A 13,870-nucleotide genomic window follows, 5' to 3' on the forward strand; every position below is an offset into this window, starting at 1 on the left:
CTTGAGTTCATAGAATAAATATTGTTTTGTTTTTAAAAATACTGGTCCATTTCTGTTGTACCATACCTGTGGAGTGAGCCGTGTGCTCCCCATACCACAATCGATTAAAAGTTGTGGGTCAGGTGAACTCCATGATACACTTTGGGGTTATCTAAAACCTGACCCATATCAATTGGGGGCTCGAGGGGGATAACAGTCTATCTATTGGATTGGCTTAGTGAACTTGAAGACAGTGAGGGATGAGCATATTGTGATTGCTTTTCAGGTGTGGTATTTTAGTTTAAGTGGGGAGTGTGTTGTGGACAGTGGCTCTTTCAGAGGCTCTGAAGGTTTTGGGGGTGGAGACGGTCACACGCAGTACCTTACGGACAGAGACTAAAAGCAGACTGTCAGATTTGGAAAAAACATTGCAGTTAACATTATCTGACAAAATGTGGAAAGATGAGGTAATTATGGCGGTGGTTAAGCATTTAAAGTTGCCTGAGATACAGTTTGACTCATTGGAAATGGCAAAAATTCAGTTACAAATTAAACAAATGGAACAAATGAGAAATAATGAAAGCAGCTTGAATATGAAAGAGAGGAAAAATAAAGAGAAAGAGATAGAGAGGACAAAGAAAAGGAGAGGGAAGAAAGGAGGAAAGAAAGAATAGCACTAGCAGAAGAAAAAGAAAAAGAAAGGGAGATAAAGATCAGGGAAAAAGATAAAGAGAGAGAGTTTGAACTTCAGAAAATGGCCATGAAACATAACAGTCAGTTAAAATTGGCAGACGTAAAGGGAAACGTACAGTTGGATGATAGTGATGAGGATAGTGAGAAAGAGCGTCATAGTTGAAGGCTTGGTGGGGATCTATTTAAATATGTCCAAGCATTGCCAAGGTTTGACGAGAAGCATGCAGAAGCCTTTTTCATTTCATTTGAGAAGGTAGCTAAACAAATGAAATCTTCACAGGACATGTGTGTATTACTGATTCAAACAAAGCTGAAAGGTAGGGCTAGTGAAGTGTTTGCGTCACAACCAGAGGAGGTATCTGGGACGTATGAGCAGGTGAAAAAATCCATCTTAGGTGCATCTGAACTAGTGCCTGAAGCTTACAGACAAAGGTTTAGAAATTTAAGGAAAGAATTTGGTCAAACATACATGGAGTTTGAAAGGCTCAAACAGAGTAATTTTGATAGGTGGATAAGGGCTTTGAAAATAGACCAAACGTCTGAAGCTCTCAGAGAAATTATACTTTTGGAGGAGTTTAAATATTCAATTCCTGATGTAGTGAGAACTCATGTGGAAGAGCAGAGGGTTAAAACTGCGAGATTAGCAGCAGAAATGGCTGATGATTATGAATTAGTTAATAAATAAAGCTTGGTTTCAGACATCAGTTTCAGCCATGAGGGATAGAAACTGGGGATATGAGAAATACTCAAGTGGTAAAGGTGATCTGATGGGAGATAATAAGGAGAGTGTATCTCAGATTTTTTTTTAAATCCAGGAGGGTGGAAGAGAAATGAAAAGTTTCAAATGTTTTCACTGTAATAACCTAGGCCATATAAAGTCACAGCATTGGTGGTTGAAGAAAAGCACTGGGAAGGCTGATGTGGTAAAACAGGATAAGACAGTGGGGTTTGTTAGAGTGGTAAAGGAAAGCCCAAGGGAAGCGAAGGAGGTGCAAAAGATTGTACAGACTGTTCAAGAGGTGATTGTTAAGAAGGAGCCAGATATCTTTAAAGAATTTACTTGTGTGGGTAAAGTTTACTCATGTGTATCAGGAGGAGCAGGTAAAGAAGTCAAAATTTTAAGAGATACGGGAGCTAGTCAATCTTTAATGGTAAGAGATGAGGAGTTATGTAGGTTGGGAAGAATGTTGCCAGAAAAGGCGGTAATATGTGGAATTCAGGGTGAGAGGAGTAGCGTTCCATTATATAAGGTAAGGTTGGAAAGTCCAGTGAAGAGTGTGAAGTGGTAGTAGGAGTAATAGAGAAACTATCTTGTCCAGGAATACAGTTTATCTTGGGTAATGATATAGCTGGATCGCAAGTGGGAGTAATGCCTACTGTGGTTGATAAGCCAGTGGAAAATCAGACAACTGAAGTGTTGAAGGACGAATATCCTGGGATTTTTCCGGATTGTGTAGTAACAAGGTCGCAAAGTCACAGGTTAAGACAAGAGGCGAAATCAAAGAGTGAAGATGAAGTTGAAGTGCAATTATCAGAAATGATTTTTGATCAGATGGTTGAAAAAGAACAAGAACAGGTGGAGGATGAGGCGGATATTTTTAACTCAGGAAAATTGGCGGAGTTACAACAGAAAGATATAAAAATAAAATGGATGTATCAGAAAGCATATATGGAAGAGGAATCTGAGTGTATACCAGAGTGTTATTACCGTAAAACTGATGTCTTGATGAGAAAATGGAGACCTTTACATATGCAGACTGATGAAAAGTGGGCAGAAGTTCACCGAGTAGTATTGCCAGTAGGGTATAGAAAGGGGGTGTTTCGAGTTGCACATGAGGTACCAGTGGGAGGTCATTTGGGAATAAGGAAAATTCAACCTAAAATCCAGAATTTTTTTTATTGGCCAGGACTACATAAAGATGTAGTTAAATTTTGTCAATCATGTCACACATGTCAAGTGATGGGGAAACCTCAAGCAGTGATAAAACCAGCACCCATTTCAGCATTTGAGGAACCTTTTACAGGGGTCCTAATTGATTGCGTAGGACCGCTTCCTAAAACAAAAAGTGGGAATCAATATCTTTTGACTATAATGGATGTGTCTACTAGGTTTCCAGAGGCCATTGTACGTAATATTACAGCTAAAAAGATTGTGGAGGAGTTATTTAAATTCTTTACGAGCTATGGACTACCCACAGAAATACAATCGGATCAAGGATCAAATTTTACCTCAAGGTTATTCAAATAGTTATGGATAGCTTAGGAATAAAACAACTTAAATCAACTGCGTACCATCCAAAATTGCAGGGAGCATTACAAAGGTGGCATTAGACATTAAAGACAATGTTGAGGGCTTATTGTCAAGATTATCCAGAGGATTGGGATATAGGAATCCCATTCATACTGTTTGCAATTAGAGATGCACCTAATGAGTTAACCATAAATTTTGTCCTGTTGAACTAATTTTTGGTCATGAGGTAAGAGGACCACTTAAATTGATTAAGGAAAAATTGGTGGGTGAGAAATTGGAAAATTCATTATTGGATTACGTGTCAAATTTTAGGGAACGATTAAATAGAGCAGGTGAATTGGCGAGACAACATTTGAAAGTTGCACAAAATGTGATGAAACGGGTCGTGGACAAGAAATCCAAAGTTTGTAGTTTTGCCAGTGGAGATAAAGTTTTAGTGTTGTTACCAGTGGTAGGTGAGCCTTTAAAAGCTAGGTTTTGTAGACATTATCAGATTGAAAGGAAATTTAGTGATGTGAATTATGTGGTAAAAACACCAGATAGAAGGAAGACTCACCGAGTGTGTCATGAGAATATGCTTGAAAGGTACTTTGAAAGGGAAGGAGAAAAAATGGAGGAGGTTTTAATGATTCTAACTCAAAGTGACGAAACAAATCCAGATGATTGTGAATTTGACATACCTCAAATTAAATTGAAAAATGAGGATGTTCTTAAAAATTGGGATAAAGTGTTGAGATATCTCCCAGAGGAAAAATGAACAGACTTGAAAGAGTTATTGATATTACATGGGCAAGTTTGTGGAGATCAATTGGGAAGTACTAAAATGGCTATACATGATGTAGATGTGGGAAATGCTGTTCCAATCAAACAACATCCATATAGACTTAATCCTTTAAAATTGGCACAGGTAAACAAAGAAATTGAGAGTATGCTTAAAAATGGCATAATTGAAGTGGGTTGCAGCCAATGGAACTCACCCATAGTGATGGTACCTAAACCAGATGGTACCCAACGGTTGTGTGTGGACTATAGAAAGGTTAATGCAGTTACAAGAACGGACTCTTATCCTATCCTACATTTGGAGGATTGCATTGAAAAATTGGGACAATCCGGTTTTATTTCCAAATTGGATTTACTTAAAGGTTCCTGGCAGGTACCTTTATCCGAAAGGGCGAAGGAGATTTCAGCTTTTGTGACTCCAGATGGTATATGTCAATTCAATGTTATGCTATTTGGCATGAAAAACGCCCCAGCCACATTTCAACAGTTAACTAACAAAGTTGTTTCAGGATTACCGAATTGTGCGGTATACATCGACGATCTGGTAATTTTCAGCCAGACATGGAAAGACCATTTAAAACATCTGATGGAGTTATTCAATCGACTTCAGGAAGCGGTTTGGTAATATACCTAGCCAAAAGTGAATTTGGAAAAGCCCAAGTCACTTTCCTTGGCCATACAATTGGACAGGGTCGAATGGTCCCACGGGATGTGAAAACGACAGTTATTGGGGAGATTCTGATACCCTCGACATGACGGGAAATAATGCGATTTCTTGGTTTGAGTGGATTTTACCGGAACGTTGTACCAAATTTTAGCAGTGTGGGTGCTTCACTGACGGACTTGCTCAAGAAGCGTAACAAATTCCAGTGGACAGCGGAGTATCAACAGGCATTTGATGGCCTGAAGGCTGTGTTAACCACTGCTCCTGTGTTAGCCATCCCAAATGATACCAAACCATTCAACGTGGCTGTTGATACGAGTGATGTGGGCATAGGTGCGGTGCTTCTACAAGACGACGACGAAGGGCAAGAGCGGCCTATTGGTTATTTTTCAAAGAAATTGAATTCTCACCAGAAGTATTCAACGATTGAGAAGGAGACTTTGAGTTTGGTGCTGGCTTTACAACATTTTCACATTTATGTGACCAGCAATCTGTCTGACACCATTATATATACTGATGATAATCCGTTGACATTTTTGGAGCGATTCCGGAATAACAATGCAAGGCTGTTTCCCTGGAGTTTATTGTTACAGCCACTTCATTTAAAAATAGTACGTGTGGCAGGATGGGAAAACGTGATAGCCGATGCTTTGTCACGAATGTGATGAACAGAAGGATTTCAATTGGAGGAAGAAGAACGAAAAAAAAATGGACTATTATTATACCTGTTTACGTGTGTTGTTTTTTGCACTGATAAAGTATATTTATTGTGTGCATTTCTTAAAGGATGGTGAAAAGGTGAAAAATGAAACCATCTTGAAGTTGATGGGTTTTTTTTTCTTGGGGGGCGGTGTCATGAGAATGTCACTTTAAGAAATGGTTAGCTGCTCATGTTACTGCAGTGATGTCAGAGTGTGGGTGGAGCTGAGCTCTGGTTCTGCTTTTTAGTTTCACTTTGAGAAAAAGCTTGGGTATGTCTGGGTTTTCCAGTGAGCCGCAGCTGAAGTTAAACAAGGAGCTGTCCTGTTGATCTCTGCCATCCAAAGACTATCTCTGGATCATTTGGTGAATTCAGAATTATAAATGTTCTCAATAGTGATTGTGAACCTAATGTGCTCCTGTTTAATGGTTTGTTAATTCTTTTGGATGTTAAAAGGACAGCTTAAAGGATTACTTAGTGTTGTATTCTTTGGGGGTTATCTTTGAATTAATGGTTGCTAAGATATTAACTGCTTGTTTTAAAAAGGTTAACTTGAGTTCATAGGATAAACATTGTTTTGTTTAAAAAAATACTTTTCCATTTCTGCTGAACTATGCCTGCACAGTGAGCCGTGTGCTCCCCATACCACAATCTATTAAAAGTTGTGGGTCAGGTGAACTCCATGATACACTTTGGGATTCTCTAAACCCTGACCCATATCACCTGCTTCTGATTGCAACTCCATTGGAAGTGCACTACGGTGAGGCTGGATGATGCATGGCCTGGATGCTCCAGTGATTGAACAGTTTAAAAGTGCTCACTGTCTAGAAGAGCGATGGGCAACCTAGGCTAGTGAGTGGACCACATGAGTGACCCTCCTTCATCTCAGTGGGCCTTAAGCTTGTTCACTAACCATGATCCCCATGAGCAAGATTAAATATACATGCCAAATATTTCACAAGTCCGTCGAAAATGCTTCATCATTTATATATTAATGGAACTATCATCAACTCCAAATGATAAAAACAAAATAAATATTTGCACTTTGGACACGGGGGTGGGGGGGGGGGGGGCATGTCTCTCACAGTTAATGTGAGCAATCAGCACGCACCTCACTTCATTTTCCCTTGCTTTACGTGCGTATCACTCCAGTCATTCCGGTAGGAAAACATGGTAGACAGAAATCAGAGGAATGTGGCAACCCTGTACATGGGTAACGGTCAACAAAGTGCCTTGGGGGCCGCACTCAGATAGGCTGCATGTGGCCCCTGGGCCGGAGGTTGCTGAACATTGGTCTAGAATCACAGGTGAACGATGATTGCTTTGATAGGGTATCAGTGTGCAAGCAGTCCTCAGGAATCCATACTTAAACAAGATTCTGGGCGGGATTCTCCAGTCCGCCAGCCACGTTTTCCAGCGTGGTGCGCCCCCGCTGGCAGTGGGATTTTCCGTTCCCGCAGCCGGCCAATGGGGGTTCCCATTGTGGCCACCTCACTCCGTTGGGAAACCCGCGGGCGTGTGTGCGCTGGCGGCGAACCAGAGGATCCCGCCGATGGAGAATCCCGTCGACGGAGAATTCCGCTATCTGCCTTTGAGACGAGGAGAACCAGTGGTAAAGGTATAGAGAATGGCAGTGAGAAATTAGTGATTTAATACTAACCAATTTAAAGTAGAAAACAAATATTATCTATATCAAGGTGTGCTTCACCAGAAATATATTTATTTGCAGTGCCATACTAAAATGTGATTTCGAAATTTTTACATGGTTCAATCTCTATCAAATATAATAATCATTATAGCTATCAAGTTAAAATAAATTGTCAAGGAAAGCATATTTTCAGTCAAACATTTACATTATTATTTTACACATTTTATTTGCATTCTGCTTAAGACATACTTGCTGGTCTTTAATGTAAATTATTTTTTGACTAAATTGAATTGTGAAAAGAAAAGAAAGGTATTTACTTACAACCTTTCACAATCTCTTGATGTCCCAAAACATTTGCTGCGGAATTAATAATGATTAATTTTTACTCCTTTGCATCCTACAAAAATAATGACATTTTTCTTGTTGTTTCCAATAAGGCTCCTGTTTATAATGTTTGAATTTTGAATATTTGAACTGAACGAGTGTTGTCAATTATCAGCCGATACAGAATTCCTCAAAGAGATGTTGTTGCTCTACGGTGGCACAGTGGTTAGCACTGCTGCCTCACAGTGCCAGGGACCTAGATTCAGTTCCGGCCTCAGGTGACTGTGTGGAGTTTTCATTTTCTTGCCTGTGTCTGCGTCGGTTTCCTCCCACAGTCCAAAGATGTGCAGGTTAGGTGGATTGGCCATGCCAAATTACCCCTTTGTGTGAAAAAGGTTAGGTGGGGTTACTGGGTTCTGGGGATAGAGTGGGTCTAGATAGGGTACTCATTCTAAGGATTGGTGCAGACTCGATGGGCCAAATGGCCTCCTTCTGCACTGTAGTGATTCTATGATTTGGTGCTTCTATGATTTCCCCATTAGCTGTATATTGTAGAACATTATTTGACTCAGGCTCTGACTAAATTCTGAGCAAAAAAAAAAGTTGAGTAAGTATCTTGCAAACATTCTGAATGGCCTCATCTTTGATGACTTTGCTTTCCTTAATAATAGTCCAGATGGAGTACAAGAACAACTCATAAAACTCACTGACACCACCGACGAGATTGGGCTGGCATTAAACCTAGAGAAAGTTAAACATATGCCTCATGCATCAAAGGTTTGGCACTTAGTAATTAAATAATAAAGAAAGCTGATGACTTCATGTACTTCAGTCGACAGATGTCAGCAACCAAAGGCGGCATGGATACATGCACGTTCCTTGCTTGCACTTCATTCTGAAAGTTTGGAAAGCTTTGAAAAGCAAATTGTTCCCCGAGATTGACAAAAGTCTGCTATTCTGAGAATTGGATTGCTAAACAGAAGTCAAATATCACCTAAATCACAAAAATTCCTACTGTGAAAATAGAAAATATAAGTTCCAGATCACCCGAACAATAAACAATATCTGTAGTATTTTAGTAATGTAGCATTCAGTAACTTAAACTTTTGTTTATCTTTAATCATTCTGCAATTCTCTTCCCTCCTCATCAGAAGTCAGATACTTTATTGTCGGGGAATTGGGCCACAGATGTATTTTTTGAATTGCTCATTCATGGGATTGGGGAATCCATGGCAAGGCTGGCATTTACTGTAATTTACTGTCCCTAATTGCCCTCTACCCGAACTGCTGCAATCTATGTGCCCAGAGTGCATCTGCAGTGTTGTTATGGGGAGAGATCCAGATTTTTGACCCATTGCCAATGAAGAAGTGACAACATATTTCCAAGTCAGAGTGGTGTATGACTTGAAGAGAAACTTGGGGGTGATAGTGCTCTCATAGGCCTGCTTCTCTTGTCCCTTCGAGCTGGTAGAGGTCTTGAGATTAGGAGGTGCGGTCAAGGAACCTGAGTGAGTTGGTGCAGTGAATCTTGTGGACAGCGAACACTGCAGTCATCATGCTCCATGCTGGAGTAAGTGAATGTTTAAGCTGACGTTGAACATTTGGGTGGCTTTGACCTGAACGTTGTTGGACTTTTTGACCATTGTTGGAGTCCGGCAAGTGGAGGATCTTTCATCACACACCCCTCGTATTGATGATAGACAGGCTGTGGGGAGACAAGAGGTGATTCTATCACCAACAACTACCTCAGACGTGCTCTTGCAGACACAATATTTATGTGACCAATCCATTTGGTTTCTGATCGATGATGACCTTTCAGAGTATTGATGATAGGGGAATACACGGTGCTGGTCATATCTTTGAATGCCAAATGAGCCGATTCGACCCCTCTTGCTGGAGATGGGCATTGCCTGGAATCTATGTGCCACAAATGTTACTTGTTCCTTTATTATTCCCAATTCGGAATGTTGTTGAGGTTTTACTGCACGCAAGCACAGACCACTTTCATTGCCTGAGCAGTGGCGTATGTAGCAGAGCACTGTAACTTGATGGAGAGAAGTTTGGACATATCTTGATCTTGGCATACGTGGATGAGTATGAAGCATGGATAAAAATAACATCCCTTTGAAGTCAAAATCAATAAAACTGAAATAAGTGCAAAATATTGCAGATGCTGGAAATCTGAAATGAAAACAGAAAGTGCGGGAAATGCCAACAGGTCCGGCAGTTTCCATGGATGGAGAAACAGGGCTCGGAGTTGCATATGACACCGATTCAGAGAAAATTTCCTTTGAAGAAGAGTCATATTTGATTTGCAATGTCCGCTCTGTTTTTTTCTCCACAGATGTTGCAGTCCTGCTGGGTATTTCTAACCCTTCCTGTTTTAATTTCAACTAAACTAACACCGATGTTCTCGAAGATTTGCTGCTTCATTTGAGATTAGAAAATGCATTTTGTCATGTCGTCAGCATAGTTAATTAGAATCAGAATCAATGGATCTAGTTTTAAAATACTCTGGTTAGAAATGTGAAATAACTGAGCTTTCTGCTCACTTAGTTTACAGTTTAGCTGGAGCAGTTTAATTAATTTTGTATCATGTATCTTAGAGGATCCAGTTAAACTTTTCTTCCACAGTCTTGTGTGGTTCATTTTCAGCAGGGAACAACATCTCATCAACCAGATATTGTGAGGCATCATCATATCGGGCGGCACGATGGCACAGTGGGTAGTGTGGTATTATCATAACTATCAGCATTGCAAGGGTTAATATAGTGTCGAGAGTAGCCACTAGAGGGAACTACAGTTACAACTATATAAGGCAGTGATGCTAGACCTTAGGGGAGGAGTGTATGCAGGAGTTAACTAGTGAAGGTCAGAAGAGCAGACAGTGTAAGTGAGTGTAGATCATAGTTTAAACCAGTAGTGAGGTTCGCTGTAGATGAGTAGTTTAGATGTTATTAATCAGCTGTGTATTCTTAAGGAGTACGTGTCGAACCCAAGTTAGTAGTGTGAATAAATTCACAGTTTTGTTTAAGTCAAAGTTATTTTGTGGTCTTTGTGGACAATATGCCAACCATCCTGAAATAAGCAACACAAAGGACACCTGAGGTAGCACTGCTGCCTCAGAGCATCAGGGACCCGGGTTTGATTCTTACCTCGGTTGAGTATTTGTGTGGAGTTTGCTCATTCTCCTCATGTCTGCTTGGGTTTCCTCCGAGTGCTCCGGTTTCCTCCCACAATCTAAAGATGTGCAGGTTAAGTGAATTGGCCATGCTAAATTGCCCCTTAGGTTGGGGTTGCAAGTATAGTTTGGGAGATTGAGCCTAGATGGGATGGTCTTTCAAAGGACTGATGCAGACTCGATGGGCCGAATGACCTCCTTCTGCACTGTAAGGGTTCCATGATCATAATTCTTATTTCTTCAATTACAATGCTGCGCCACTTCCGGTTGCGGCTATGCCTGAGTAGGATGCACGTTCGGCAGCTCCCGCCAAGAACAGACTTTTGGGCCCTCTTGAGGAGCCCCAGCGGCACTTGGACGACGATTCCTGGTGTGGGAAGGCAGCAGTAAGGTTCCCCCAGCATTGTATGGAGTGGACCAGGAGTGGAGCGATTTAAAAAAATGGTTTTGGAGCAGAGAGGAGAGCGGGTGCGGAAAAGTAAGATGGCGGCGGGTGGAGACCAGGCAGCATGGGCGCAATGGTCGCAGGATCAGCAGAAGTTCCTGAAAAGCTGCTTTGCGGAGCTGAAAGCAGAAATGCTGGCCCCAATGAAGGCGTCAATAGAAAAGCTGGTGGAGACGCAGAAGGCTCAAGGTGCAGCGATTTGAGAGGTGCAGCAGAAAGCCTCTGAGAAGGAGGACGAGATTCTGGGCCTGGCGGTGAAAGTGGAGGCGCACGAGGCGCTGCACAAGAAGCGGCAGGAAAAGTTCGAGGACCCGGAGAATAGGTCGAGGAGGAAGAATCACTGCACGCTGCCTACTGAATGTAACCTTATATACAGCTTCCTGGGGGCAGAGTCCCCCTGGGTTCCAAACCCGGTCTTAAAGGGGCCTACGCATTAAAGGTACACGTGTATTCAGATATCATTCATCACAGTGGAGGAAGAGCAGGTGGCTGGCCTGGGGGCCCCGATGGGGCTGGAGGAGCTGGTTAAGGGATTGGGGAGCATGCAGGTGGGCAAGGCCCCGGGACTGGATGGGTTCCCGGTTGAATTTTACAGGAAGTATGTGGTTCTGTTGGGCCCGGTGCTGGTGAGAACCTTCAATGAGGCGAGGGAGGAAGGGACTCTACCCCCAACAATGTATCGGGCGCTGATCTTGCTGATTCTCAAGCGGGATAAGGACCCACTGCAGTGCGGTTCGTATAGGCCGATCTCGCTCATTAACGTAGATGCCAAGTTGCTGGCGAAGGTCCTCGCTACGAGGATTGAGGATTGTGTCCCGGGAGTGATACATGAGGACCAGTCGGGGTTCGTGAAGGGCAGGCAGTTAAATGCGAATGTGCGGAGGCTCCTGAACGTGATTATGGTGCCCTCGGTGGGAGGGGAAGCGGAGGTGGTGGCGATATGGACGTGGAGAAGGCCTTTGATTGGGTGGAGTGGGAGTACCTATGGGAAGTGCTTAGCAGGTTTGGGTTCGGGGAATGGTTCATAGGGTGGGTCAGGTTGTTATACCAGGTACACCATGTCAGGTGGCGAGCATGTCTACGAACCGGCGGAGATCGGAATATTTCAGATTGTACCGGGGGACGAGACAGGGGTGTCCCCTGTCCCCTTTGCTGTTCGCGCTGGCAATTGAGCCGCTGGCCATGGATTAAGGGAGTCTAGGAACTGGAGGGGGTTGGTCCATGGAGGGGAGGAACACCGGGTGTCGTTGTATGCTGATGACCTGTTGTTATATATTACAGATTCAGTGGAGGGGATAGCGGCGGTCATGCGGATCCTTAGGGAGTTTGGGGACTTCTCGGGCTACAAGCTCAACGTGGGGAAGAGTGAGCTCTTTGTAGTGCATGCGGGGGGCCAGGAATGGGGGCTAGAGGAGCTGCCATTGAAGAGGGCAGAGAGGAGCTTTCGATACCTGGGTATCCAGGTAGCTAGGAGCTGGGGGGCCCTGTATAAGCTTAATTTGACACTGTTGGTGGACCAAATGGAGGAAGATTTTAGGAGATGGGATGTGTTGCCACTTTGCCTGGCAGGTAGGGTGCAGTCGGTCAAGATGACGGTCCTCCCGAGGTTCTTGTTCGTGTTCCAGTGCTTGCCCATCCTAATCCCCAAGGCTTTTTTCAAGCGGGTAAGCAGGAGTATTGTGGGGTTTGTATGGGCGAGCAAGACCCCAAGGATGAAGAGGGTGTTTCTGGAGCGCAGTCGGATCAGGGGCGGGCTGGCGCTGCCGAATCTGTGTGGTTATTATTGGGCAGCTAATGTGGCGATGATCCGTGAATGGGTAATGGAGGGAGAGGGGGCGGCGTGGAAGAGGCTAGAGGCGGCCTCTTGTGTGGGTACTAGCTTGGGGGGGCTGGTGACGGTACCGTTTCTGCTACCGCCGACGCGGTACACCACGAGCCCGGTGGTGGCAGCGACATTGAAGATCTGGGGGCAGTGGATGCGACATAGGGGTGAGGTGGGGCCTCAATTTGGTCCCCGATACGGGATAATCATAGGTTTGTGCTGGGAAAGATGGATGGGGGGAGTTTCCTAAGTTGGCATCGGGCAGGAATTAAAAGGATGGGGGACCTGTTTATAGATGGGACTCTTGCTAGCCTGGGGGCGCTGGAGGAGAAATTTGGGTTGCCTCCCAGAAACGCTTTTAGATATATGCAGGTGAGGGTGTTTGTGAGACGGCAGGTGAGGGAATTTCCGCTACTTCCAGCACGAAGGATTCAGGACAGGGTGATTTTGGGTGTATGGGTTGGAGAAGGCAAGGTCTCGGCGATTTATCAGGAGCTGCAGGAGGCGGAGGAGGCCTTGGTGGAGGAGTTGAAGGGCAAGTGGGAGGAGGAGCTCAGGGAGGAGCTGGATGAGGGTCTGTGGGCTGATGCCCTGGGCAGGGTTAATTCCTCCTCCTCATGCGCCAGGCTCAGTATAGTTCAAAGTAGTACATAGAGCGCATATGACAGGGGCGAGGATGAATAGGATTTTTGGGGTGGAGGACAGATGTGTGCGATGTTCGGGGAGCCCAGCGAATCACGCCCATATGTTCTGGACGTGCCCTGCGTTGGAAGGGTTCTGGAGGGGCTTTGCGAGGGCCATGTCCAAAATTGTGAACACCCGGGTTAAGCCGAGCTGGGGATAGCATCATCTGGGGTATCGGACGAGCCGGGAGTGCAGGAGCTGAAAGAGGCCGGAGTTCTGGCCTTTGTGTCCTTGGTAGCCCGGTGGAGGATCCTGCTAATGTGGAGAGATGCAAAGCCCCCGAGCGTGGAAGCTTGGATCAATGACATGGCAGGGTTCATTAAGTTGGAGAGGATAAAGTTTGCCTGGCGAGGGTCTGTGCAGGGGTTCTCCAGGCGGTGGCAACCGTTCCGAGACTTTCTCGCAGAACGCTAGGTGAAGGTCGAAACAGCAGCAACCCAGGGCAGGGGGGGGGGTTTGGTTTATGTTCTTGTTAAAAGGGGGCGTTTTCCCCACTTTTGAAGTAATTGGTTAAATGGTGTTAATGTATCCTTGTTTGATTTGATTTCCGATGTACAATTTTGTTTTTCTTTCTTTCTTTCTGGAGTGTTTGGTTGAAAATTGTTGAATATTTTGAATAAACATACTTGAAAAAAAAAATTACAATGCTGCGCGTTATTGGCAGTATTGGTGGTTCATATTTGGGCAAATAGAAATTTT

This window comes from Scyliorhinus torazame, chromosome 22 (genome assembly GCF_047496885.1).
Source record: "Scyliorhinus torazame isolate Kashiwa2021f chromosome 22, sScyTor2.1, whole genome shotgun sequence".
Taxonomy (NCBI): domain Eukaryota; kingdom Metazoa; phylum Chordata; class Chondrichthyes; order Carcharhiniformes; family Scyliorhinidae; genus Scyliorhinus; species Scyliorhinus torazame.